Source organism: Pteropus medius, unplaced genomic scaffold (genome assembly GCF_902729225.1).
Source record: "Pteropus medius unplaced genomic scaffold, Ma_sr-lr_union100, whole genome shotgun sequence".
Taxonomy (NCBI): Eukaryota; Metazoa; Chordata; class Mammalia; order Chiroptera; family Pteropodidae; genus Pteropus; species Pteropus medius.
The window spans coordinates 5695638-5721906 of NW_024342644.1; the positions used below are offsets into that span (position 1 = coordinate 5695638).

Genomic DNA, 26269 nt, shown 5'->3' on the forward strand with positions numbered 1-26269 from the left:
TAGCTTAAAAGTATAGCAATTCAGAGTACACTGAGAATGATTTTGAAGAGTAAAGTCTTGAAATCCTGGAAAGAAAGTTGACAGATTCATTACAATTAGGAGACAAGCAGGTAGAACTCCCACTTGTGAAAATTTTTCTTCTCTAACCAACTTCTGATACTGGCTTAAAAAAAAAAAAACCCTCCAGCAAACCCTTAAACTTTCCAGCTACCAAATCTACTGCATAGACATTCTCCCAATTTCCTTATATAGTAGAGTAATAGCACTGCAATCCATTGCCCTTTCTCTTAAGGATGAGTAAAATAGGTCTATGAAAAATGCTAGAACTGAAATGTATTTTTTCCTTCAAGCCTGGTGTCTGTGTGTGTGTGTGTGTGTGTGTGTGTGTGTGCGCGCGCGCGTGTATGTACATACACATAAACATACATGAACTTACACATATGTTTGAATGCACCAACTAGAAAGAAGAGGAAAAATAATTTGAAACTAACTTCCCAGATTCTACCACCATTACCAATATCTTATATTAATTCTAACTTTGTTATACTATTGTATGAAAACATGTTAATGTGCCTCATCCTTTGGCAGGCAAGGTGATGTTATGAGAACCTGAATATTTAAGTATTGGAGATTTTTGCCTGATGTCCTTTAGTCTTGCTGTTTTCAATGGATTGAGCTTTGTAATCATACATAGGCATCAGACTAAATTCACAAATGAATGAAGTGTTAGTTTCCTCGGTGTTTGTTATTTTTGTACCACCATAAAGATATTTCATGGTCTATTGCCAGTCTTATCACATGCTGGAAAGAATTACTCCTCTCCCACCATCTCTGAAAACCCTACCCAGCTACATTCTTGGAGTCGTGTCATATATTCCTGAATTCAAATATACGAGGCCCACGTCCCTTGTATGGTCATATGCTCTCCCACACACACACAGTCACACACACACATACATACATACAACAGAGAAAGAACAGTAATGGCAGGGACAGTGCTCACCATTCTCTTTAGTGAGTATATATCCCCCAGCCCATCCACAAGATGGGCTGGATGGAAGATGTGAAATTGCTGTTCCCTTCGTGGGTTTTGGTACCAAATAAAATGACCACACTTATAATCGTTGTCCCATTTAAAATTAATGAGGTACAGCATAAATGATACATACTTTGGGTTGGAAGAATTGTATTCAAACCTGTTCTCTGCCACTTCCAAGTTTTGTGATCTCGGGTTGTTGCCTAATAGCTCAGAATTTATTTCCTCTTCGGTCATGTTGGAATAAGAAAAACCTCCTTTCACAGGAAGATTAAATGAGAACCAATACAGGAAATTCAGTTTTTGTTCATTTTAATTTAAAATTATAATACTTTCGAAAAGCAGATGAATGTACATCACTAACTGCCTGCAAGTGGTACGAGGTGGCAAGAATTGCTTCGGGGAGGGGAGGATTAAGTAGCCACCTCTGATGACTGACTTTAGGGCACTGGCTCTCCACCACGGCTGCACCCCAGACCAATTAAGTGCAGATCTCTGTAGGTGAATCCCAGGCTTCAGTATGTTTGAAAGTTCTCCAGGTGATCACAATGTGCCACCACATTTGAGAACTGCCACTTTAGGGGGATTTGAGTCTTCAGTTCTTCCAATGGCTGAACGGATGATCTCTGGCATTCTACCACCTGTACTTTATTTTTTTTGTTTAAACAAAACAGGAACTTAGACATCATGCTAAAAGTATCTTAAATAATAAAAAATAAAAGTATCTTCCATCTGACTTAGTTGAAATTAGATTAAGTTCTCTCCAAAGAGCCTATTATTAATAGGTGAATATTTGGGTGGCAAAGAGAACTGAGGTCTCAAGACGTCTGAAGACAGGAGCAGTTCATTACAAGGGAACAGACAGAGAAACAACTGGAACTAAAATAATAGAAACCCCAGCAATTTTAAGCAACCTGTTGCATTTGGAAATAAGTCCTTGCAAAAGCACTACCCCAAAATTGATCGACTTCCCTGAAAGCTCAGGATAATGGCCCTGATTGGTCTTGTTTCTTGAAAAGTTGCTGCATCTTCAAAATGTGGAATGAGGAAAAAAGTTCATTCACTTGTGATCACAGTAACCAAAATTCAGTTAATTAAATTAATTTTTAATAAGATGAATATATTTTTTCAAAAAAAAAAACCCCAGTTTTTATTTTTTAGAGAACAGACTAAAATAACTTCATATTCAAATATTCTCTGATTTTTTAACAAATGGTGCTGGGACAGATAGAAAGAGAAACAGGAGACATGCGCAGAAGAATGAAGTTGGGCCCTTTACACCATATACAAAAAAATAACTAAAATGGATCAACGACCTAAACGTAAAAGCTAAACTATAAAACCCTTAGAAGAATCTTGAAACATAGGAGTAGATCTTCATGACCTTGGATTTGGCAATGGATTCTTATACCTGATTCTAAAAGCACAAGTGACAAAGGGAAAAATAAATTAGACTTTATAAAAAATCAAAAACTTTTGTGAATCAATGTCAAAAAAGTCAAAATACAACCCACAGAATGGAAGAAAATATTTGCAAATCATGTATCCGATAAGAGTCTAGTTTCCAGATATATAAAGAACTTTTAGAACCGAACAACAAAAAGGGCAAACAACTCAATTTTAAAATGGGCAAAGGACTTGAATAGACATTTCTCCAAAGATATACAAATGTCCAATAAGCACATGGAAAAGATACTCAACATCAGTAGTGGTAAGGAAATGCAAATCAAAACCACAATGAGATACCACTTTATGCCCATTAAGATGGCCATAATAATAATAAAAAAGAAAATAACAATTGTTGGCAAGGTTGCGGAACAATTGGAACCTTCGTAAATTACTGTAAAATGGTATCGCCACTGTGGAAAATAGTTTGGCAGTTCCTCAGAAAATCACACATAAAATGACCCAGCAATTCCACTCCTTAATCCACAACAGGCATTCAAACAAAAACATGTGCAAGAATGTTTATAGCAGCATTCTTCATAATAGCCTAAAAGTAGAAACAACCCAAATGTCCATCAGCTGATGAATGAGTAAACATAATGTGGTGTACACATACAATGGAGTATTATTTAGCCAAAAAAGGAATGAAGTAGTGATACATGCTACAGCATGAATGAATCCTGAAAACATTATACAAAGTGAAAGAAGCCAGTCACAAAAGGCCACATGTTGTATGACTCCATTTATATGCAATGTCCAAAATAGGCAAATTCATAGAGATAGCTCAGAGCTGAGAGGAGGGAGTGGAGAGTGCCTATGGGGTTTCTTTTTGGGATGATGAAAATATTCTAGAATGAGATAATGGTGATGATTGTACAACATTGTGAATGAATGTACAGAGAACCACTGATTGTATACTTTAAAATGATTAAAGTGGTGAATTTTATGTTATATGAATTTTTACCTAAATTAAAAAATATATTTCTCTCTGACCCCATCTCTTCTCCAATCCTCTGCATGTGGTCTTAGACTAATCACTTAACCATTGCTAGAAGGTATCATTCCATCAGTTTTCCTTTGTAGTAATTCCATTCTCATCCTATACTTTTTTTTCCTCCAATGTCATACTTCTGCAGAGACATCTACACCTGTCTTCACTTCCTTACCAGCACTTCCGTTAATCACTTCTCCTCAGGCTTTGGTCTCCAAAAGAGCCAGTGGAAACATAGCAGACATGAAAAGCCTCCATCTGCAGATTTCACACCTGACCTAGAAGGCTCTGCATTTGCTCAAAAGGAAGTTTGGGTGTCTCTGGCTTCCCAGGGGGCCTTCCAGGTTTTGAAATTAGAAATCTGTTTCCAGTGTGGCCCTACCACATAGATGGACAGACTCGTCCACCACAGCATCACCAAGGAATGTTAACTCTTGGGAATGGGATGAAGAACTCCCATAGCATTTTCTGGCAGGCACAGGTGATTCCTACAAACTCAGTAGAGTGGAAGTCACACGTACAAAAATCTAAATTTGTGTCAGAAGATGTAATGCTGTTACTCGCAGAGCTTAAGTGCTTTTAATTCTAGATAATAGATAGTCAGCTCTGATAGCTTTGGAGATTCATCTCTGAGCCCACATAGTGGGCCAAGAGTAGACAAAAGCTGTATTCATCATTCTCTTAATTTTTTTCCTCTTATTTTTTTTTCTGCTGGGGTCAGCAGAAATGGGATATATATATATATATATATTTTAGATCAGTATTATTATGATTATGATTATACCGAAAGACCTGTATGGGAGGAATGCTGCAATCTGAATTAAAAATAGCATTTTATGTCCTCCCACACACAGCACTTGAGTGTTCTGAATGCCTTTTATAAATGCAGACTTTCTGCCTGGCTAGATAAAAGAAGCTGTCACTTCATTTCCATAACGAAGTCATTCCCAGGAGAATTCCATTGTTTTAGCAATAGAATTTTTGTAAAAGGCCTCTTATTTTGCCTGAAAAAGGTAACAAAAATGAACTTTTGAGAGCTTATTCGACAAAACAATTAAGGAGTTAGAAATTTTCTTCTTTTTTGATATGTTAGGAGTTGTAAGTGTGAGAATCCCCTGAGCCGTGATATTAGGATAAACCCCTGAACCTGGAAGATGAAGGAGGAGGGCAGGAAACTTGTTATTCTTCCTTCTAATAGAAATGGGGATATGTCTTTCCCCGAGAATGTGTGTTCTAGAACCCTGTGATAAATAGTTGTTGCTAGTTCTAAAGAGTTTTAAATATTTACTTTTAAAGAGATGTAGGAAACTTTAGAATGCTCATTATGTAAAGAAATTTCTTGGAATTTTTAATGAAACATGATTATCAGGTATTTTAAGTTTTAGGACTCTGAAGGCAGAAGGCAAACTGTGGCTGTATCTCGCTAGGGTCCTTTGCTCAGAAAATACTAGTTGATATTTCTCTTCGAGTTTAAAACACTATGGCAAATGCAAAGGTGCTTCCTTGTACACTCTTACTCGTAAGTGGCTCAAGCGAGCATGCGCGCATGTGCTTGCCCTCAGCACCCCTCCCCTGTGCTCCCCCCATCCTCCACAATGGATCTTTGCTCCAAATAAGGTATCGACTCTTTCACTCCACATTCATTGAAAAAGAATAATTGTATTTCTTGGTACTTCCCCAGCACCAGGTAACCCACATCAAAGTATACCTGCCTTTGGTTTTTCAACAGGTAATCCTGGACTTAATGCCAAGTGGTTTTTCTGTTACTTGTTGTTCACAGCTGAGACTATTGAAATCTCAGTTTTAAGCTAGAATAGTTTTATTAAGCCTCCTTCAAAAGGAGAGAAGTTTTCAATAGGGCCTTTGTCTGGCAATATTTTTTTCTGATTGCATCAGAAAGTTGTAATATTTAAACAAGGAAGCAGCTACCTGGAATGGTATGAAAAAAGAGGTTAAAATGTAGAGTCATTTTATTTTTGGCTTTTAATGGAATAAAACAGACAAGAAGAAAAACGAGGTTGCTGCAATATAATTATGGAAAGCCTACCGGTCCAAACATTGTGCAAAATTTGGGTAGTTAAAACTGTTGCTGATTTGAATTTTGGAAAATAATTCTGTTTTTAAAAAATCTTTGAGTAGCCTTTAGTCATAACTTTTAAAGCATTATCGGAGGGCCTGGTTGTAGCTATGCTTTTACATGGTAGTATTTCATTAAATGAAAAAAGAAGTGTGACTTTTTTTTAGCATTTTACTTTCTTGTTAATTTCAAGTATAGAGTACAATGGTTGGACATTTATATAGTTTATGAAATGATCCACTCGATTACTCTATATCACCCATCTGGCTTTGCACATAGCCATTACATTACTGCTGACTACATTCCCTATGCCATACTACCCATGCCCGTGACCATCTCTCAACTACTAACTTGTACCTCTTTGGTAGGATGCTTCCAAAGTTCTCCTTTGAGTGCCTTTGGTGAATTCGGTTACTTGTAGTTATCCAAAAGGATAGTCTGGGGATGTCTGTAAATTCTATCTGGTCTTTTTACTTTGACTCACTGATCAGTATTTTGTGAAGTCAGGCCAAATAAAATACTTGGGGATACTATCATCTAACTCCTAATATGATGGCAAAAAGAGAATGAAAGGAAAATATTTAAATTTCTTTCTTTGGATGTTTACTAATTTTGTTATAAAAAGGAGAGCAATTAGAGCAGAAAGGGAAAGAAATTTAAAGCCTCACAATGCTCAGGGACCAGAACAGCCCATGATGTATAAATGCTTCATAATGATCAACGCATGAAGCACAGGCTCTGTCCCCACCTTCCCCATTTTTCCAGACACTTTTTTAACACCTAAACCAATCACTGCCCTTTTGGAGCAGGAGTGAATAAAACTCTCCTCCAGGGAGAAGGTGTGTGATGACTCATGGCTGCCCGAGAGGGCCTGTAACCCAGGGGATGTGCTGCGGCAGTGTGGTCTCCTATTTCTTGATCCACATTCCTGTCTCCTGGGCCCCAGTACCTTCTGTTGGACTTTAGCACCACCACCCCCACCTCCCACCCCCGGGAGCAGAATATTAGACAAATAAGGCCAGGAAAAAATTGTGCATAAGGAGCACATGCCACCTTGGTCTTTAAAGTCATAATTTCCCAGAGACGTCATTCTACAGCTATTCGATGCAGTTTAGGTATTTCTCATGTGTATTTTCATCTTATTATTGATGTGTAGATTTACTTTTCTCTGGCTGCATAATTATATTTCTTAGCAAACTTTGCTTATATCATTATGGAGATGTAACCTGCATACAAGTATAGACACCTGCTGAGTCTATGTGTGAGTGGATAAAGCCTTACCTTTATGTGATAAGCTGCGCTAATAATAGGAAACAGTGGTGTGGATCAACATGAATTATAATTTTCAAAAAGTTTCGTCATAGGATTTTTCAGCATATTCATCTTTGTGATTATGTATTGTTCTTTAGGCAGATACTAATTTTGGTGTGTGTGTGTGGTATTGATGATATTGTGTGTTATTGTTGTGTGTGTTTACCTAAGCACAAACCAGTTAATATCAGTAGAAAATGTTCCAAATGCATGCTTGATACCCAAGAATTGCCATTTTGGAAAAAGATTTTACAATGGATAAATCACACAAATCATCAAGTGTCGGTTGAAGAGAGATTGCATGATATGATGAATAAATCATAATTTTCAGAATACCTTAGGTTTAGGCTTCATCTCACCCTTCACCTCCCTCCAGTTCTTGAAATCTGACTGGGTACCTGTACTCTCAGGAAAGATGTGTATTACCATAGCCTTCCCTGGGGAAGGGGAATTTTGGCCACGCAAGACCAACATTTATGCTCTTTAGAGAGCACGGTGGAGATAGGCTCTGCACCCCTCTGGGCTGAGTAGCTCATCCAGAGGAAGCATATCTGAACTCTGCCATTGCCAGCAGTCCTGGCTGCTTCTCCTTCTCCCTCAGAAAGAAAATACAGAGTTGGCTTTAGTCCTGGTTTGGAAAAAGAGGCTCTTACAGAATAAATATTTCATTGATTGACTGACCAATTTCCATATTGGCTTATGTAATGTTTTTCCTCCAAGTCGCCAGAAAGGGACTCTCCTATTTGATAACCACAGAGTAAGGAGACTTGTACACATGTCAAAGTGAAAGTAAAATACCACATTCTCAGTCACTTAATCAGCCAGTATTTATCAAGGGTTTACCATTAGCAAAAGCACTCTTATGCTTACAAAAAGAAGACACACAAACCCTGTCTTCGCAGAGTTTACTATAGTCTGCCTGGGGAAGTGGTGCCTATTTTAGGATAAAGAATAAAATGATTAGTATCTTAAGGAAAAGGAATAAAAACTATAGGAGCTCACATCTAAAAAAAAAAAAGTACTTCTGATTGAGAAAGTTGTAGCATAGGAGGATGAAGAGAAGAGTGATGGAGAGAGGATTTGAGCAGGTCTTGTTAGGTATGGCTTGAATTGTGACACGTGGAGTAGAAATGTGAGCTTTCAAAGATGAAGAGAGAAGCTCGGTTTGGCTAGTACAACAAGCATAAGGAGAGAAGTAGGGAACGAAGTTGGAAAAGCATGTTGGGGCCAGATTGTGAAGGTCTTAAACGTCAGATTTGAGAAGATTTTCAGCAAGCTGTAGGAACCAATACAACAGTATGACATGGAGAAGTCGTATTATATAATCTACTTCAGAAGTTTGTTCCAGCAAAGATGACTCAAGATGATTTGGAGGGAGAATACCGAAGGCAAGAAGACCAATTAGCAGGCTGCCGTGAGAGGAATAGAGTCTGAACTAGAATGGAGGTGTGGGAATAGATTGCAGGCTTCATAGGACTTGACAACTGATGGACTGTGGGAGATAGAGAAGACAATGATGTCATTAGCATGAATCGGAAATAAAAGAGGAGGACTGGTTTGGGGAAAAAAAAGATGGGAAGTTTTGAAATAGACATAATTTATTTATATCACGCATATCCAGCAGCTTGTTCGGGGAGATGCCAGGCCTCAGGATACCGATTTAAGAACTATACACAATAAAAGGAAATTATTATAGAAAGAGAAGAGAACTGAGCCTGTAACCTTGGGGAATACATTCCCTAGGATTAAAAGGAATAATAGGAAGGGACAAAAGCCAAAAACTAGCAACAGAATGGTATGAGGAACACCAGAATAGTACTGTCTCAGAGAAAACAGGAGTATTAGTATATTTTTGTGCAAGAGACAAATAAAACAAAGTGGTTTAAGCAAATAATTGGAATTGATTGTATCATATATGTAGTTTTCTATTGCTGCATAACAAATTACCATAAATTCAGTGGCTTAAAACCACACCCATGTTATCTCACAGTTTGTGCAGGGCAGAAGTGTAGCCATGGCTTAGCTGGATTCTTATTCATGGTTTCATAAGGCTGATAGGGTTTTAGCTAGACTGCATTCTCACCTGGGGGTCATGGTATTCTTCCAAGCTCACAAGGTTATTGGCAGAATTTATTTCTTTGTGGTTGTAGGACTGAGATCCCTGTTCTGTTGCTGGATGTGGGCTAGGCACCACTCTCAGCTCCTAGTGTCTATCTCCAGTTCCTTGCTATGTGATGTTACCTTTCTCCCTCATATGTCCTCATGCTTTAAATCTCATGCTGTCTCACCAAAGGACTCACCTGATGAGGTCAGGCCCACCATGGATAATCTATTTTAAGATCAATGGATTTAAGATCTCAATTTTATCTGCAAAATCCCTTCACGGCAACAGCACCCAGATTAGCATTTGATTGAATAATGAGGAGAAGGTATGTGTGCACTGGGGGACAGGGCAATTTGGAATTTTGTCTTTTTACAACATAACTAGATTCATCTATGGATAAATCTAACTTTTGGCATGGCTGGATCCAGAGGACTTCATTGTCAGCTTTCCTTCCTACTGTAGAGCTTCATTCTCGAAGTGGGCTTTACTCACAGAGTGGTGAAACAGCTCTTGGTAGACCATGCATCCATGATCTCACTAGGAGAGGGCGCCTCGTTCCTCTTAGTCCCAGCCAGTCCAAGAGAGTCCTTTGATGGGCGCGGCTTTGGTTATGTCTCTATCCCCCAAACCAGTCATCATGGTGAGAGGGATATGTATTCTTATACTCCAGACCTAGGGCATATGCCCATCGTTGGAGCCAAGGCCTGAGGTCATCCCAGCCCAAATAACAAAAAGAATGGGGAAGGGATCATTCCTGAAAAATGCTGTTCAGGCAAAATTGCTAGTATACTAAATAAAAGGAAAAGAGAATTAAAGGAACTACTATATCAAATATTATAAAAGAAGTCAGGAAAAGGCCACTACATTTGGAAAGCAGGAAGCCATTCTGAAAGGAAGACAAGGAAGTTTATTTTTTTAAAAAGTGGTGGAAGTCAAACTTCTAAGAGTTTAAGATAAACCTTGTGAAATAACGGGCATTGAATTCCTACTACATGTTAACACGTTTGTTAGTGAACGTGAAAGAGATGACAGCCGTTTAGGGAATGTATCAGGGTGTGGGGAAGGTCTTTCAGATTAGCAGTGACTGATATGTTTGTAAGGTGAGAAGTTTCTAGTAAAGGAAAAAGATTGAAGGGGAGATAGAGGGTGGAATTGACCTCAGTAGGGCCTGAAGCCAGTAGAAGGAGAACAGACTAAGACTCAAGACTGAGAGCCACCAGAAAGTTTTCTCAGATTTTGAAAGTATGGACTTTTTTTTTTTTTTTTAGGTGGGGGTCATCTGTCACTTCTTTGGAATAGACAGGTATCATTATTTTCAATGTAGCCATGTTATAATGATTAAATATACTCAAGATCCTAAGCCTCTGTCTGCCTATCTAATAGACAGAAAGACTTATGCTTAGAGCAGTGGTTCTCAAAATGTGGTCCCGAGACCAGCAGCATCGGCATCACCTGGGAACTTGTTAGAAATGCAAGTTCTCTGGCCCCACGCCACGCCTACTGAATCAGAAATTCTGGGAATGGGACCGGCAATATGGTCTAACAAGACCTCTAGGTTTTTCTGAAGGTGGTTCAAGTTCGAGAGCTGCTGCCTCAGAGCACACACATCTCCCCTCCACACACCATGAGAGTTTCCTTAATACTGGCTTTTGAAATGCTGTGAGAATCAAAGATATAGATTGGCTCCTGGTGATCTGGGATGGGAAGGGGAGAGTGTTGTAAATCTTGAAAGGAGATGGCAACTGTTCAGAAGCCACTAATGACTAAAAACCTAATGGATTGGCAGAACAGAAGAAAGAAGGCTAAGATAACTTAATTGTTCTCCAGTTCACGGAGGGCTTTCATTTGGATTGCAGGCATCGTAGGAGCTCCACGTCCCTAGAGGACAGAGAAAGGTGAGAAGGGTTTAAATAATCAGAGTAGTGCTTCCTTTGGAGTACGTGTTAAGTCGTAGAACAGGTTCTGGATATGGATCATTTAATTTAAATTCAGGCTCTTCTACTAGACACTATTATGAGACTGCAAAAGAAGGGCATGGCAAGGTTTCTTTCATCAAGGAGCTTATAAACTTTTCAAGCCTTCAAGACTTAAATAAATCCAATGGAGTATAAAGAGACAATGCAACGGAGTGCCGAATTGAAAAGGACCTTGGGTTAAAATGTGTGGTAGAGGCTGTAAGTGCTGTGGGCAGTCAGGGGAAGGAGGAATTGACACTGTGTCGTTTTCTTCTCTGGTTGGTGGATAAAACTGTCAGCCTGGAATAATTTCCTAGGTCTGGTGGCGGGGTATTGGACAACTCGGCTTTAAGAAATCTTTTTTCTTGCCCTATCTTTTCTCTCTGAATGTTCTAGTTTGTCAAAATTATTAAGTCAAAGAGAAGGTTGGTATTTCAAGACTTTGAACTTGAAGTATTAATATTTTTGCTTATAAAAGAAACTGGTAGGAGAAATTACATTTTATCTTGGGTGTCTTAAGTGGAAAGAGACTCAAATGAAAGTTTGGCGTACTCGTCTCGAACAGACTTTGAAACTTACTCCATTCATGAGAGAACATGAATGAGCCTGTCTCAGGATGCCTTTATTTTGTAGGATGAAGAAAGCAAATTACTAATTTTCCTTAGTGGAAGAATTAAGTTGTACTAGATCTGGGGTAGAGGGAATAAGAAAACACTTCAGATGAACACAGCATTTCCATTGTTTTTTGTTTCTTCGCATCATGCTCCTCGCTTGGGTAAGTAAACAGATAAGCAACCAAGAACCAAGACAGAAAGTTCACAGGACACTCTTGTAGTTGGACATAAATGCCATTGAAATCTGGAAGAGGAATAAAAAAAAAAAATGATATCCCGATGGTCAAGAGGAAGCCAGCAAATTTGGAACCTAATGCAAAGTACTAAGATTTTTTTCAGATGTTTACGTAATATGATCTGTTTTTAGCCCTCTTGGGGAGGGTTTTCTTAACTCCAGCTGTAGCATGCAGGTGTTAACAGAGATCTTCCTTTTATTTCTTGTGATGATAGGGTGACTTGAGATGCATTAGGAAGCCAGAGTTTGCCTTTGCTGTCATATCAAGGGTAATAACGGCACTGACTAGTGTTCCTCCAGCAGAAATCACTAAATCTTTGTTGCTCTGATGGCCCCAGCAGTCAGAAAGAAGAATCATCTCTTATTCCAAGATATTAAGAACAGTTCTGTTGCTCATTTCTTTTTTTTAATTGATATATAATTGACATATAACATTATATTAGTTCCAGGTGTACAACATAATGATTAGATGTATGTATATATTGCAAAATGAACACCACAATAACTGGTTAACATACAGTCTGCCACTCATTTCTTGATCAAGAAGATTCAGTTGAAATGGCCAAGAAAAAAAACAAAGATGAAATAAGAGAAATGAGTTGTACATCCCTAGTTCACATCATATAATGCATAGGCTGTTTCTTTTCCCAGGAAACTCTATGCCTGGCTAACTTTTGCTCATCTTTCATTTCTCTGCTTAAATGTTACTTTTATAAGAAAAACCTTTCTGAGCCTCTCCTCTAAATGAGGTACCCCTATTATGATTGCAAATCATGTTGCTTATTTTTCCTTTATAATGCCCACCCAATGTTCAAATTTTATACACATTCTAAAAATAGTATACTGTAATCCTCTATTTTCTGTCTCTCTTGAGGCAACAAGCTCCTTACAAGCATGATCCTTGTCTGTTTTGTTTACCAGTGTGAACAGAGAACCTGTTGGGTATACTAAGCACCAAGTAAAAAATTTTTTGAGCGAATGAATTAATTATAAGAAAGCACTTTGTAAACTGTATTCACTATAAAAGCCTTGGTTAACTATATTAGTAGTAGGCACTTTCTTTCTCCCTCTGTCCTAATTTTTTTCTCTCCATTTTTCAGTTCCTTATTTTGAGGTAAACTTGCAATATTTTACCAATTCCAAATCTAAGATTCAACATTATTCATTGTTGCCTTTTTTTGAGATAAGGGACCCCTTTTTTTCCCTCAAAAATATTATACCCACGATGTTAATACTGTGACTCCCACCTTTGTTCAGCATGGGCTTGTGACTCTGAAAGGAAAACATGACTGGCCCTTGTGGATGATTTATTTGGGAAACAAACAGGATTCCAGCATAGCACTTAAATTCTGTTTTTTGTCGTCTCCAAAGCCACTCATGTAAGCTCCCATACCTCAAGTATGCTCCTCAAGAATTCACAAGTCAAAATAACTTGATAATATTGGCCCAGGAAAAGCCGTTCCTGGCTCTATCTTCAAGGAGGGAAAAAAAATTTAAATCCAGGTATGGAAAGTATTAATGATCAGAATATGAATAGGTCTTTTCTTGAAAAGCAGCAGACAACAAAAATTATCCACTCCTCCAGCAGGTCCTTGGCGCACCACTTCTGTGTGTTAGTGTTATCCTCGGTGAGTGGAGATGGCAGAGAGCCAAGTGGAAAATTTCACAGCCCCACAGACCTCTAGTACACTAAACACTGCAAACCAGCCATCTGAGGGAGCCATGCGGCCTGGACCAAGTAATGATGTGCCTGCACATGCCTCTCTCCGTCACCTTCCACTCCCCCTTCCTCTTTCTCTTCCTGCTTCAGGCCCTCACTCTCCTTCTCCCTGAGATTCCAGACGCCTCTGCTTCCCATCCTCTGCTTCTCTCAACCCCTCCATGGAAGGAGAAACCTTCGCATGGTGGCCCTCGCAGATGTTTGGATGTTCGAGTGCCCCAGAGATGGTTGATTGTTGGTGGCTGGCCAAGGCTGGCTTTTATATTCTGGCTCAGAGCTCAGTTAACAGGCTTATGACCACTAATAATACTTTGCGTTTACATAGTGCCTTTCTTCTCAGGAACTGTGAGTGCTTTGCAAGAGTGATCTTATTGATCTTCCCAACAACCCAGTGAGGTATGAAAATGGCAAAAGGTCCTAGCTCCCTCCTTTTTGCAGAGAGTAAAATCAAGTTGCTTGTTTTGAGGCTGTGTTGCAAATTTGCATCTCAGCTTCAACTTTATTGAGGGGAGAGGGCAGGGAAGAGGAGTGGGGGAGGCTGGCCTTGCCATACTACTGTGTCTCCTGGGGCAAGAACCAACACATTGAATTTCTTTTCTACAAAAAAGTACTGGAAAATGATCAGTTAGTCTAATTGATTGTGAACTTCGTTTGTTGAGATAACATGTGATTCGACCATGCATTTACCTTTGACTTTTTCTTCTGTTCTATTCCCATGCTAGGTATCTCTCCCTTCTCTGTGAAAGGAAGAAAGAACACGCCTGAGCCTAAGAGCACTCCAGCTTCTGTGAGAAGTCTCCATGGTGAAGGAAGGCTGGGGCTCCCCGTGAGCAGCGCACAGTGAATGTTGTAAGTTAGCAAGGGCAACGTCTGCAGTGGCTTGTCTGGCGAGGAGTTGTGAATCATTGGCTGTAACTGAGCCAGGGTGATGAAGGGGTGTTCATGTTAGCTCTAGGTGATCATCCAATTAATTTCTTTTTTTAGGGGAAAGGTTCTGTTTTTATTTGCCGTGAACTTGCCTTTCTCTCAGCGTCTGTGGTGCACTGCTCATTATCTCCTTCTGGAATAAAAGTGGAATGCAGTGATTCTTTCATTGAGGAACGCCCTTTCTCCTGGCACAGTTAAATAGTATCAAGTTTAGAGTAGCCTCGCAATTCTTTTATGTTGGTGGGTAGGGAATCAGAGTCTCCAGGCTTGAGATTAGCAACCAGGATTGACACAGGCAGTTATTTTTATTTACGTGAAATTTTTGATTGAAATGAAATGTTCTTCTGGCTTTCAAAAATCCGAGGTGTGCAAGTATAATCAATTGTTTTGGGTGCTTCTTTTATTCAAAAGAGATGTTGATTTCCTAGTTTTTTTTTTTATCAGGCTACTGGGTTGGGATTTTGTGAATTATAAAGTAGTTTTTGCAGGGCAACTGATGGTCACCTTTCATGAGGAATTTTAGGACCAAGTAATTGAAGAGACAGTATGGGCTCCAAAGAACTTAATAGTCATGAAACTTAAGGGCTTGGCCAGTTCTGCTTTCTGGAGGTTTTACCTCATTGATAGACTGTCACCAAAAAAGTTTAGAAGAGTTTTGACCAGGAAAGAATACAGGTACAGGAAACTCAGGATGGCCTAGGAGTATATTACCCCCAAATTTTAGAAGATGAGGAGCCAGCCTCGACTAGGTTTGTGTATGTGTGTGTTTGTTGTGTATTCTATGTAGACATAAATACGTATACTGGTTTGTATGCATATACACATATATGTCTATTTATAAATGACTATATATTTTCAGCTTCTTAATAATTCAGTCAATAAACTTTTCCAGGTGTTTATTACCTATTTTTTTTTCCAGTTTCACAAAAGATTTTGAAAAGCAAGATGCAGTAATATGAGGCATATATCAGGGAGAAATAGCACTAACATTGAAAAGAAAAATTTCCACTAATTTTTTTTATTTCATGGTTTTCTAAAAATTTTTATTAAAATATGCATATTTATCCATATGAATGGGTTAAATAGTCATATAAAACAAGCTTATTCAATTCAGTATCTCCCAGTGCTTCATAGTGTATGGATAACAGGACATACTGGTGTTTTAATATGTTTCCATTTTGTACATATGAACACACTGGTTCCAGAGGAAAGTACACAGCTCCTGGAATCAAGTGATCTGAATTTATGCCTCATCCTATGGTTAAGGTCAAATAAGTTTGCAACGTTGGACAAGTCACTAAACCCCATGAAGTGTTATTTCTTGAGTCTATAGATCTATCCATGTTACTTGCTTATCGATCAGTTGACATCTTGGTTCGGGGTCCCCATTAGGGGCAGAGTATTGTGTAAGGTATTTTAATACTTAATTAAAAATATCTCTTATTGTGAAAGTTTCTATCACTATTAAAGAATAATTTTGGATACTGTTAATATTTGGCTGTCACAGTAGCAGTGTGTTTTACTACAAATTATTTTCCCAATCCGGTTGATGTTAGAACACAGTTCTGGTGATGTTTTCTGTTGCATTTATATCCTAGGAAACAAGTGTCTTACGGAAAAACGCTTTAGGTTTCAGGTTACATTTAAATGAGCAGTGCAGTTACTATAATCAGGATGGCTTTTGTTTTGAATCTTGTGGGTTTTTTTTCTTTTTAAACCATTGCTTTGAACTGCTCATGTGATAACCATGTCAAGCCTCAAACATTAAGTGAGGTTTTCAAAGACGTTCTGAATGTAAACTTTAAGATACCACATGGCCAACTTCAAGTAATTTTAAAATCCTTTTATAAACAGAGTAGGTTGAGAGAGAGGAAAAAAATACTAAATTCTAATGAACTGCTAAGCACTTTATCTTCCAAATTGCATTTGTTTGGGTGGTGGAGGCAAGAAGGGAAACTTCCTAGGTTTCTTAGTAAATTTTGAAATTAGTAACTTTTTGAAATCTTGGTGCATTTTTACAATACTGAGTTTATATTTTCCCCTTACTTTGGTGTCCTGGGTGCCCCAAAGCCTGTGCCAGTACAATAGGAAAGGCAGGAGATTTTCAGAGAATGTGTGCTTGCACATAGATGAGCTATGATTATGGGCATATGAACATTTGAGTAATAATCATAGCAGCCATTGAATTGGTGGTGTCCAGCCTCAGCAGTCCTTGCAGACTGTACTCCATACTCATTACCTCTGCAGTACTCCTCTACTTGTTTCATTAACTGCCTCTTAAATCTGCCACGGTCTTTCTAGCAGATGGACTTCGCTCCTCAAAGTGTCTCAAACTGGCTCTAAGCTATGATATATTGTACAAGAAAGGTGTGACAATGAAAATGGACCTAAGAGTCAGGAGACCTGGTTTTTATACATGATGCTTCAGGGGTCCCATTTTATGATTAATAATATGAGAAAGTTGAGTTAAATAAGTTCTGGTGATTCTCCTGGCTCCCAGTGGCTAATATTGCATAAAGAATCAGTATTGGATGAGGCAGATTGGACCTTCGTTTTACTCTGCTTGGATTCTAAAAGTCAATGATTTGGTGCAACTTTAATTTATAACTGTTTTTAAAATGTTTAGCACAGTCTTGTGGTAAAAACAAAAACTTATTATGTCTGTCACTGTCATGATACCTTTCCCCCAGGACCCTTGCAGTCACCACATGACAAATCAGAGGTATTCATTTGAGTGCTAAGAATGTAGTTTTAGTCATTCACATTTAGGATCCACACCCATTGGTCTTTTTGAAAATTAAATATAAGCCATCTTTGAAATTTACTTTTTAAAAACTGTCCACCTTCATACTCAAATATTGCTTAGTATGAAAGCAAAGAGGTGGTGATTTGTATTTTTTTCCTAAGCCTCTCTGCTTCATTAAATAGGACTTCTCAAGTTACCTTTTCAAAGTAGCCTTTCATGACTTGTATAAAATAGCACCTACCCCATCCCTCTGTGTCCTCTAGCCTACTTTATTTTTTAAGCACTTTATGTATTATATATTTATTTGTTAATCATTCATCTCCTCAACTAGACTTTAAGTTCCATGAAAGCAGGGATGATTATGATTATGATTATGATTTCCTGGGGAATCTACAACATCTAAAGTTGCTACTTGGCCCATAGTGAGTACTTAGTAAATATTTAAATATTTGTTGAGTGACTATCTAAAGACAAAGTAAATATATGTCTGGGCTTCTCATGTATGGGCCTAAGCCATTAGTAAAAGGGACATACACATGATTCTGATGAGAATTGGGCAGGGAGTGGCATGGAGAGACTAATCTATTTCCTTAAATCTTTAGAAGTAGGTATTAAAAGTCTGTGATATGTTAAGTAAATGTGAGAAAGGAAACAATTTGTAAAAAGAAAAAAAAAAGGCTTTATAGAACTCTCAATAGAGTTTGGGGATTTTCTAATTTTTTAAAAAATTCTGCACTCTATATGTTTCCTCTGCTTTTCCATTTGAGTGGTTTGCTTTATCGGTTATTTGTCAGCAGCCTGCGCTGGCATTCTGTGAAAGGTAGTGGTTTTGGTGGTTTTGTGTCTTGTAATCATATCATTTTATCACCATTTGTGTTTCCATTTATTCCTAAAGTGGGAACCAGGCTCGAAATGCTGAATCTACCTAGAAACTCATCATTTACTGAATAGCATCATTTTCATTTTCTTTCCTTTTGAATGACACACAAATGAGAATGAAGAAATGGTATGCCAGTGAAAATTAAGTCCATCTAATGTCTCTGTGGTGTGAAAGGGCAAGTTCACAAAAGTCTTAGGGCAGTATCATTCTCCATTGCTTTTGCAGATCACAATAATAAAGGTTTCTTGAATTTTGTGTGTTTACCAACCCCCTTTTCAGAATAACTGATCTGAGTGCAGTAGTCACATATTCCCAAGAATAAATGGAAAGACTGAAATAAACACCTCTGTGCTTATTTGCACAGTATTATCCTGTCTTCATAAGCTTTGAAAAATGGGAGCTGAATTTCTAGTCTCCAGAGTAAGAAAACTACACATACACTCTAATAAGAGTAATTTGGGAATTTCTCTCTGTCTGTCAATTTGTGTACCTTTTAGACTTACCATCTGTGATACCAAATTCTCTAGCCCTATCATAAACAACAACAACAACAACAACAACAACAACAACAACAACAAAACCTGAGGTAGAGAAAGGGGTCAGGAGAGAAGGGGAGATTTTACTATTAGGTAAATGAAGAAAAACAGTTTTATTTTTTTTTCCGGCCCTTAATAATAGCCTGTAAATTGGCCAGCATATTGTAAGGGCTCCGATCGACTATATGCCATGCAATACTCTGGGAGGTCTTGTGTAGCCTTAAGTCCTCCAGGGTTTTCTGTTTCACCTATTTCTTTCTGTTTCTCAGACTTCTTATTAACAGCCTTACCAATTCCTGGCCATTGCCCCTTTGGTGGGGCCTTCGCATAAGCTGCTGCTTCTGAGAGTTGATGTCAGAGCAGTTTCCTGAGTCGGTTGGCAAAACCTAGCACATCCCAAGCACACCCTTTCCCCTCAGCATCATCTTCCCCAAATGCTCAGCCTCCTCCTCTCAGCATCTCGGAGAGAAGGAAAACACACAGAACACCCCAAAATTGTGGAAGGAAAGATGTTCATGTATCTTCTATGATATTCGTGTTCTGTGAGGAAAAAGATCAGCCTGGTCAGACTGCTTTCTGAGTAGTGCCAAGGTAAAAGGCTTTTGTGTTCTGCTTGTGTTTAGAATTCACTAAATAAATAATATTTATTAAAAGGCTGTTATGTGTCAAGGTGTGCTCAAGTCTGTTAGGATTACAGTGATGAATAGTCTATATTTACTGTCCTCTGATACTAACAGAGCACTGTGGGAGGTTGTGCTCGGGGCATGAGTCAGGTGTTCCGAAGGGGATTGTGGGTAAAGTTCTCAGAGATTGGTTTTCAGGGAAGACTTCAAGGACTGCTGAACGTCTCAATTAGGCCTTGAAGCAGAGGTAGGATTTCAACCTGATACATGTGTGTGCTTTGAGACGGCAAAGGAGGGTGAGAGGATAAAACTAGGCTTTTCTTTAACTGCTTCTGCGCCTGGGCAGATGAGGGCTCAGAGTCAGAAACTTCTTTCCATCAAAAATGATGCGGTGTGATCACCGACAAAAACCTAGAATGAACATTTGTAGCACCTGGGAACCATCCTCCTTTAGGATTATTTTACATATTTATCTGCAAAAGTGGAAGCAAGAACTGGGCCACTTAAAGAAATGATTAAATAAATGATGCCTCCCTACCCTAGTAAGTGTAGTGTTTTCAACTTGAACTTGGAACAGAAACCACACCCAAAACTAAAAATGAATTTCTCAAGTGGTGTTTCTTTGAAGTGCTCACTGTTCAAGAGTCAGTGTGCACATGAGAGGAAGGACAAGGATGACTGGGTAGTAGTGCTGCCTCGGAAGGAAAGTATTAAGCCACTGAAAATTCTTCCAGATAGAGATCGGGCACCTCAGAGGTTGGTCGGTTCCATCATCTTTATAAAAATATTACTGATGTGTGTCACTTCTTACAAAGCATATCATATGATAGGATTCAAATTATTTTCACTATTTCTTTAAAAGATTGTCTTTTGCTTTCTTACAGAAGCGAGGCACAAATAGGAACTAAATAACATTGTTTTGTCATAAAGCCAAAACAAAATCTGTTGGTTCTTACCAGCAAATAAATTGTTCCTTGGGACTAATGTAAAAAGACAAATAATGGAAATATAATCTCATTCTTTTAGTTCTCCAAATTTTTCACTTGTATAAAATAATCAGTTTAAATACCAGAAAAATCACTTAACCATTCTCCCAACATATGTTCATATTAAATTTCGAGTGGTAGCATTGTCATAAATCCTACTAGGTGGAACCTTAGATTGAAAGAGGTAATCCATCTTGTATATGTCCTGAGGATTTTGTTAACCTTTTGCAGACACCTGAATAAGTATGTTACGTGATTCAGAAAAAGTAATTTTCAACAAGTATAAAGGGCTTTTTAGGCGAGAATTAAAATTAGCTGTTTGCGGTCTATGTTGGAGGAAGATAGTTTTCCAGTCATTTTTCTATTTCTGTGTACATTCTCAAACAGCTTTCTTAAGTGGAATCCCCTAAAATGGAAATATTAATGGGATGCAAATGGTAATCTCCTTTAGAGTTTTTTTATTTCCAAAACTCAGACAAGTTCTTTCATGATGCTCTTTGGACTCTGACCTTCTTCCACCTCTAAATCTCACTTTTTTCCCCAGTATCCTTATCACACAACGTCTTGTGACATCTCCGTTCCAGCTTCAAGTGTCTGGCACTAGTATAGGACTTGCCCACAGTGCCAGCAGAATTCACTTCTTAGGAGCCCTGCACAGGACTGAGCTGGGTTACCTGTTTCATTCAGTACATAAGCCATCTTCACAGACATCGGGGCACTGTGCTCTACACATCTAGAAATGAAAACACGCTTGCTAAAATCGTTTTCTAAAATTTCCATTAGGTTGCTCTTCATTTCATTTTGCTTTTTTCTTCTCAAACCTTTGTAGCTTTCATAGAACTGAAAAATTGTAATTTCTCCAGGGCTAAAATCCAAGACTTTGACAGGCAGTCTTAATGCCTGGGGCTCCTACGAGTTGCTCCCCATTATAAGCATTGTAAAACTTACTCTTGCAGAACAAAGAAAACTGGGCACAGAGATTGTTCCCTTTTTCTACCATGGCAAGCCCTAGTTTTCCAGGCTCCTTTGCCTTTTCTTCTTTGTTCTCCAGGAAGAGGGGGTATGAGATTAGGATGCTATTGTTCAGAAAGGGGACAGCTATTGCCTGCACAAGCAGATATTTTTTCCCTTTCCTTTGGCAACCTCAGTTGCTCTGCCTGTTTCTGGCCTTCCTGCTTCTGCTTATGAACAGCCTCCCCCCACATTCAGGTAAATTAAATATACAAACGTCAGTTGGTTCCTGCATATCTGCCAGCTCACATAATTCAGAATAGAGCTATTCAGCATTTATCTTAAGTGAGTTTCTTGCCCCTTCTCTGTCACCAGCACATCAAGCACAACTGGAGATTAAAGGGTAGTATGTCAGGTGAGCTCTATCCACTGGATAATGTTAGTCTGTCACTTGCCTTTAGCGGAGCAGATTATCTGCCAATTGGTATCTTGTTGCTGTCATCAGAGTTTGCAGTCCAGGTTCTCAGCTCTGCTGGCCATTTATTTATGCGCCCCAGCAATGATGCCAGTTGTCCTAGCAACCTACTGGCTGACACTTCCTTCAAGGCAAGCAAAGGAGTGGCAGTGGAAGAAGGTGGCCTCCAGTGGATCAGAAGAGAGTTGGCAGTCACCTTGCTAAAAGAGGATTTTTCATCTCCTTCATCTGGGCAGGCCTCCTGGAAGAAGATATCAGTATTGTAGGAGTGTCACTCACTAAGGATCGTGGACCACGTGGTCTCTGTGGTATAGATAGCATCCTATGGAGAATAACAGGCTGGTTAATGGATATTCCAGGCAGCCCGTGGAGTCTGCCAGGCCAGGATGTTAGGCGGATCTCAGAACATTAGATGGTATCAGTTTTTCTTGTGAATCGAGTTGATGTTTGGGTTGTTTATCAGCGTTGGCATTCAGAGTTGGGGACATGGATCGGTGTTTGGGAGAAACCAGAGGTCAAGAGAGGGGAGAGTGAAGGGAAACACCACTACAGTCGATCTTGGCTTCTTTTCCTATTGCTGGGTCTGGCTGGAAAGCAGTCTGGTGTAACTAGAGCTTTCTTACTGAGCTCCAGTAATTAATCCATGTACCCAGCATTTAAAAGAAACACTGTTTACCGTGCCCTCTTCTTTTTAATCACTCTCCTCCTCCCTTTATGTCAAATCTAGCTGGCACTAAATGACTTTTCTCCCCTTTTCTGATTTGGATCCAAAAATATTGGAAGGCTGAGGATTCTATCTTAAAGTCCCTAACCTAGTTGGCATTGCCTAGATTAAGTCTAAAATTGGGCAGTCAATCGACATTGGATGTCCTGGGGACTTTATTCTCTAGCCACTTTACTGTGGAAGCCCCTAGCCAGTGTCTTTGGCTGACATTTTCTTCTAGGAGTGTTTCTTTCAGTGTTTGCATGGGAATGTCAGGTCATTTTTCATAGAGAAAGAACTAGAGGCAGATCTGCCTACAAACCATGTTGGGAGATGGGGAACAGGGGCATCTGATGAATGGATAGCCCCTGGAATATTTGAAACCCACAAATGGCATAAAATAGTATTAGTACCTTAAGTTTCATTACTAAAAGGATTTTTGTTGTCTCAGAGACTTATTGTTATTTGCTCCACGGAATGACCATACTTAGCTGAGATAACTGTGTGTAACTGCATCCCCATGGTGGGGAAGCCATTTAGAGTGTGACTGCACATTTCCAATACATTTTATATACTCAACGAATACCGATTCCTTCTTCCATACTTGGAGTAAGGATAAATATTGAAGGTCTGGGACTAGAATTAAGAGAAATGATATTTCAATAAGATAGTTGTTTGTACTTTCAGAACATCCTATATTTTCCAAGATGTTCTTAGGTAAAATTTTAAAAATCAGTTTTGTTGGACTGGTATGCCCAACAGGTAATTATTTTAAGTTGTTGCAATGCTTTTAAATTGTAACAGACAATGTGTGTTCTTAGAACAATAAATATCTATTAGGTGAGAAGTAGAGTTATTTTTAAGGTCATTATATAACTCATAATTCAATACGTAATGGTAAATATTCATCATTCCTCATGGTGCACAGGCAATGAAGACAGTTCTCATATTGATATAAATGATAAATATAGCTAATGCGGATTATGTTAAAGTTGGAAGACTAAAATCCTTTTCGAGGTTTGATAGTTGCTTTTTTAAAAGAAATTTGGTAAAGCAGATGATGGCCCAATTAGGTCTCATGAACTTCATGCTTCATACTTTTCACAATCTATCTATATATACAGTAATTGGAAGCACACCTAGAATAGAAAGAACCTGTTATCCCTCCCTCTTGTATTTGTTGTTGTCAGTCACAGTGGTAAGTGTGAATCTAAATATTAATAACTTAGGAGAAGATGGAGATGTCTCGGGCTTGGTTCAGGAGCAGGAGCATCAAGCTAAGAGTGGACACCTAGGTTCTCTTTCCGTTCCTGCCCATCTGAGACCACCAGCAAGCTACTTTCTTCTCTGCTCCTCTATTTCCCTGTCTTCCAAGGGAAGAAAGTTATCACTTCCACTTAACAGAATCAGATTTAAAGGTATTAGTCCAACTAGGAGGCTTTTGGAATCACTTCTGTATTCAAATCCCAGCTCTACCACTTATTAACTGTGTGTCCTTGGGGAAATTGCCCAACTTCTCTGAGTCTTATTTACCTCATCTGTAAAGTAGGTCTGATTATACCTACCCTGCAGAATTGCTGAGAGAATGAAACGTGTGTTAAGTTTTAGCCCAGTGATTTCTCTCTAGTAACTGTGGCAGCTATAATGCTATTAGGATGATAAATTTCACAAAACAAAATTTATCGTGATGTGTTGCCGAAATCAACAGGTGAACAGTTGCAACTTGCTAGTCTCTTTATAGAGCTATTTCCTCTGTAATATGAATTGTCATTAACTGTCAGTTGCAACTTGCCAGTCTCTTTGTAGAGACATCTTCTCTGTAATATGAATTGTCATTAACTGTCAATGTCATTGCATTGACAGTGAATGTAGTATGTATTGTTAAAGCCTTCTGCTTCGTTGACATATATAGTGGAGTAATTACAATGGTGAAGGTGACAACATTTGTCAGAATTATCCATGTGCATATGCTGAGGGCCCTGGAATTTTAGGTGAATTTTTTACTGTTAGTCAAACTGAAAGGCACATGAGTTTAGAAGATATAAGAAGAATATAAAAAGAATAGGGAGATTCCCAAAGGCGATTGATATGAGTGGAACTGTAAAAAAGAAATACATTAAAATACATTTTGATGTGGTTAGCATGTCTAGATGGCGATAGATAAAAATGATCTAGTCTAATTCTTTGAAATTAAGGATAGAAAAAGCCAGAAGATAGGTATATACATTCCTGTGTCTTCTTTCAGCAAATATTTACAGAGTGGGTGCTGTATGGAAGGCATCCACAACAATTAAACATGCTCTCAGTCACTAGAGAGAGTTGAGAAAACGGGAAACGCCTTTACACTGTGGCCGGTGCTCTTTTAGTGGAACCCACAGGATGCCCTGGATGCAAAGCAGTATGGCATTTTCTGGGGTCAGGAAAGCTGTCATCCTGAGACTGGAAGGTGACAACCAGGAAAGAAAGTTAATGTATCAGTTGGCACATACTGTGTAACAAGCCACCTCAACATTTATTGGCTTAAAACAACAAACATCATTTCTTGTGATTCTGTGGGTTAGCTGGGCTTTTCTAGTCTGGCCAGCTCGGCTGGCACTGATTGGTGTAAGATGACCTCACTCACATGTCTAGGTGTTGTAAGGCCGATTGGCCTGAAAGAGAGGGGAGCTTCAGCTGGGGCACCTTGTGCCTGCTCCACGTGGTGTCTCATCCCCCAGTAGACGAGTCTGAACTCCTTAATATTGCAATCTCGGGGTTTCCAAGGGCAACAGGACAGGTCAAACTCCAGCACATAAGTGCTTTTCAACCTCTGCTACAAAGGTGTTTACTAATTTCCCTTTGGCCAAATAAGCAAGTCAGAGATTCAAGGGATGGGGAAATGCCAACTTTAGTCATATGGTGGGCACCATGTGCCGAGCTCAGAGGTAAGAGAGAACATGGCATGTTGGAAAACTGCGAGTAGGCCAGAGTGGCCAGAAGAGAGCAGGCAAGAAGTGTCGGGTAAGACCCGGATCATGAAATGTCCTTTCAGTATGCTGTGCTGAGAAGTTTGGGGTTTATCTTGAAGACAGAAGAGTCATTGACAGATCTTAAGCAGGATGTTGACATGATCGTTAAGATACACAGAACCATGGTTAGGTGGCAAAAGCCTAAGAGTATGTGTTAGCCTAGACAGTTAAGGGACATTTCCAAAGAGATGTCCCAAGGACAGAAGTACCACAGCTGAGAGGTGGTTCCAAGTTGTCTTGTGCTTTCTAAACAGTGTGACCAGAAAAGAGGGTGGGGGCCCTCGAGGTGTGTCAGAAGAGAGAGAGAGGCTCAGGTCACGGGCACTATCCGTGTGGAAATCTGCCGGAAGGACTCGGAACATGTGAGAGAGCTGGGTCTGGCTATCACTCCTCAGTGGGTCCCTCTCAGGCTCCCGTGTCCCGGGGGTTCTCAGTAAATACTGACTGAGGCATTGACTGAAAACAGTCTCTCAGAGTGTCTTCTCCCGGTAGGTAACGTTATAGTATCACCCCAGCCGAAGACTCCTTTCTTTCTAGCAGGTTTCCCTCTGACCTCAAAGTAGACTGTGTGTCGCAAGGACTCTCGGGCTCCCCCAAAAAATTCTCCTCTGACCTCGGATGAGGCCGGTGCTCACCCATTAATTTCAAGAACTGGCCTTTTAACTGTACTATTAAGTATAACTCTTTAAAAATACTAAAATAGAAATGACTGTTTCATTTCACTAATTCAAGTCACCGAGAGTGAGAACTTGTGGTTTTCACCGGTACGTTTGGGAGCCAGTTTGTTGTCACTGAAACTGCATGATATTGGGTGGGAGTAGCCGGGTACTTTTCAGGCCTCGGGGTTATAACTCAAATGTTGAAAGCTACCTTTTATAGATAAGAAAAGTTGGGGAAGGGGACACTTAAATGTGCATTAAGTAGATAATAGTTTGCCATGTTTTT

General features: G+C 39.2%; 1 protein-coding gene across 11 annotated transcripts in view; it reads left to right on the forward strand.

The window, feature by feature from the left end:
- Nucleotides 1-26269, forward strand: part of ATXN1 (ataxin 1) — a 363244-nt gene that overhangs the window by 205513 nt on the left and 131462 nt on the right. For 10 of the 11 annotated variants that reach the window (XM_039866500.1, XM_039866492.1, XM_039866495.1 and 7 more), the window contains one exon: nt 14212-14338. The gene's annotated coding sequence lies outside the window, so the exon portion shown is untranslated. Of the gene's footprint in view, nt 1-13829; nt 13886-14211; nt 14339-26269 lie in introns of all 11 variants that reach the window. The other variant, XM_039866493.1, reaches the window with a different exon arrangement.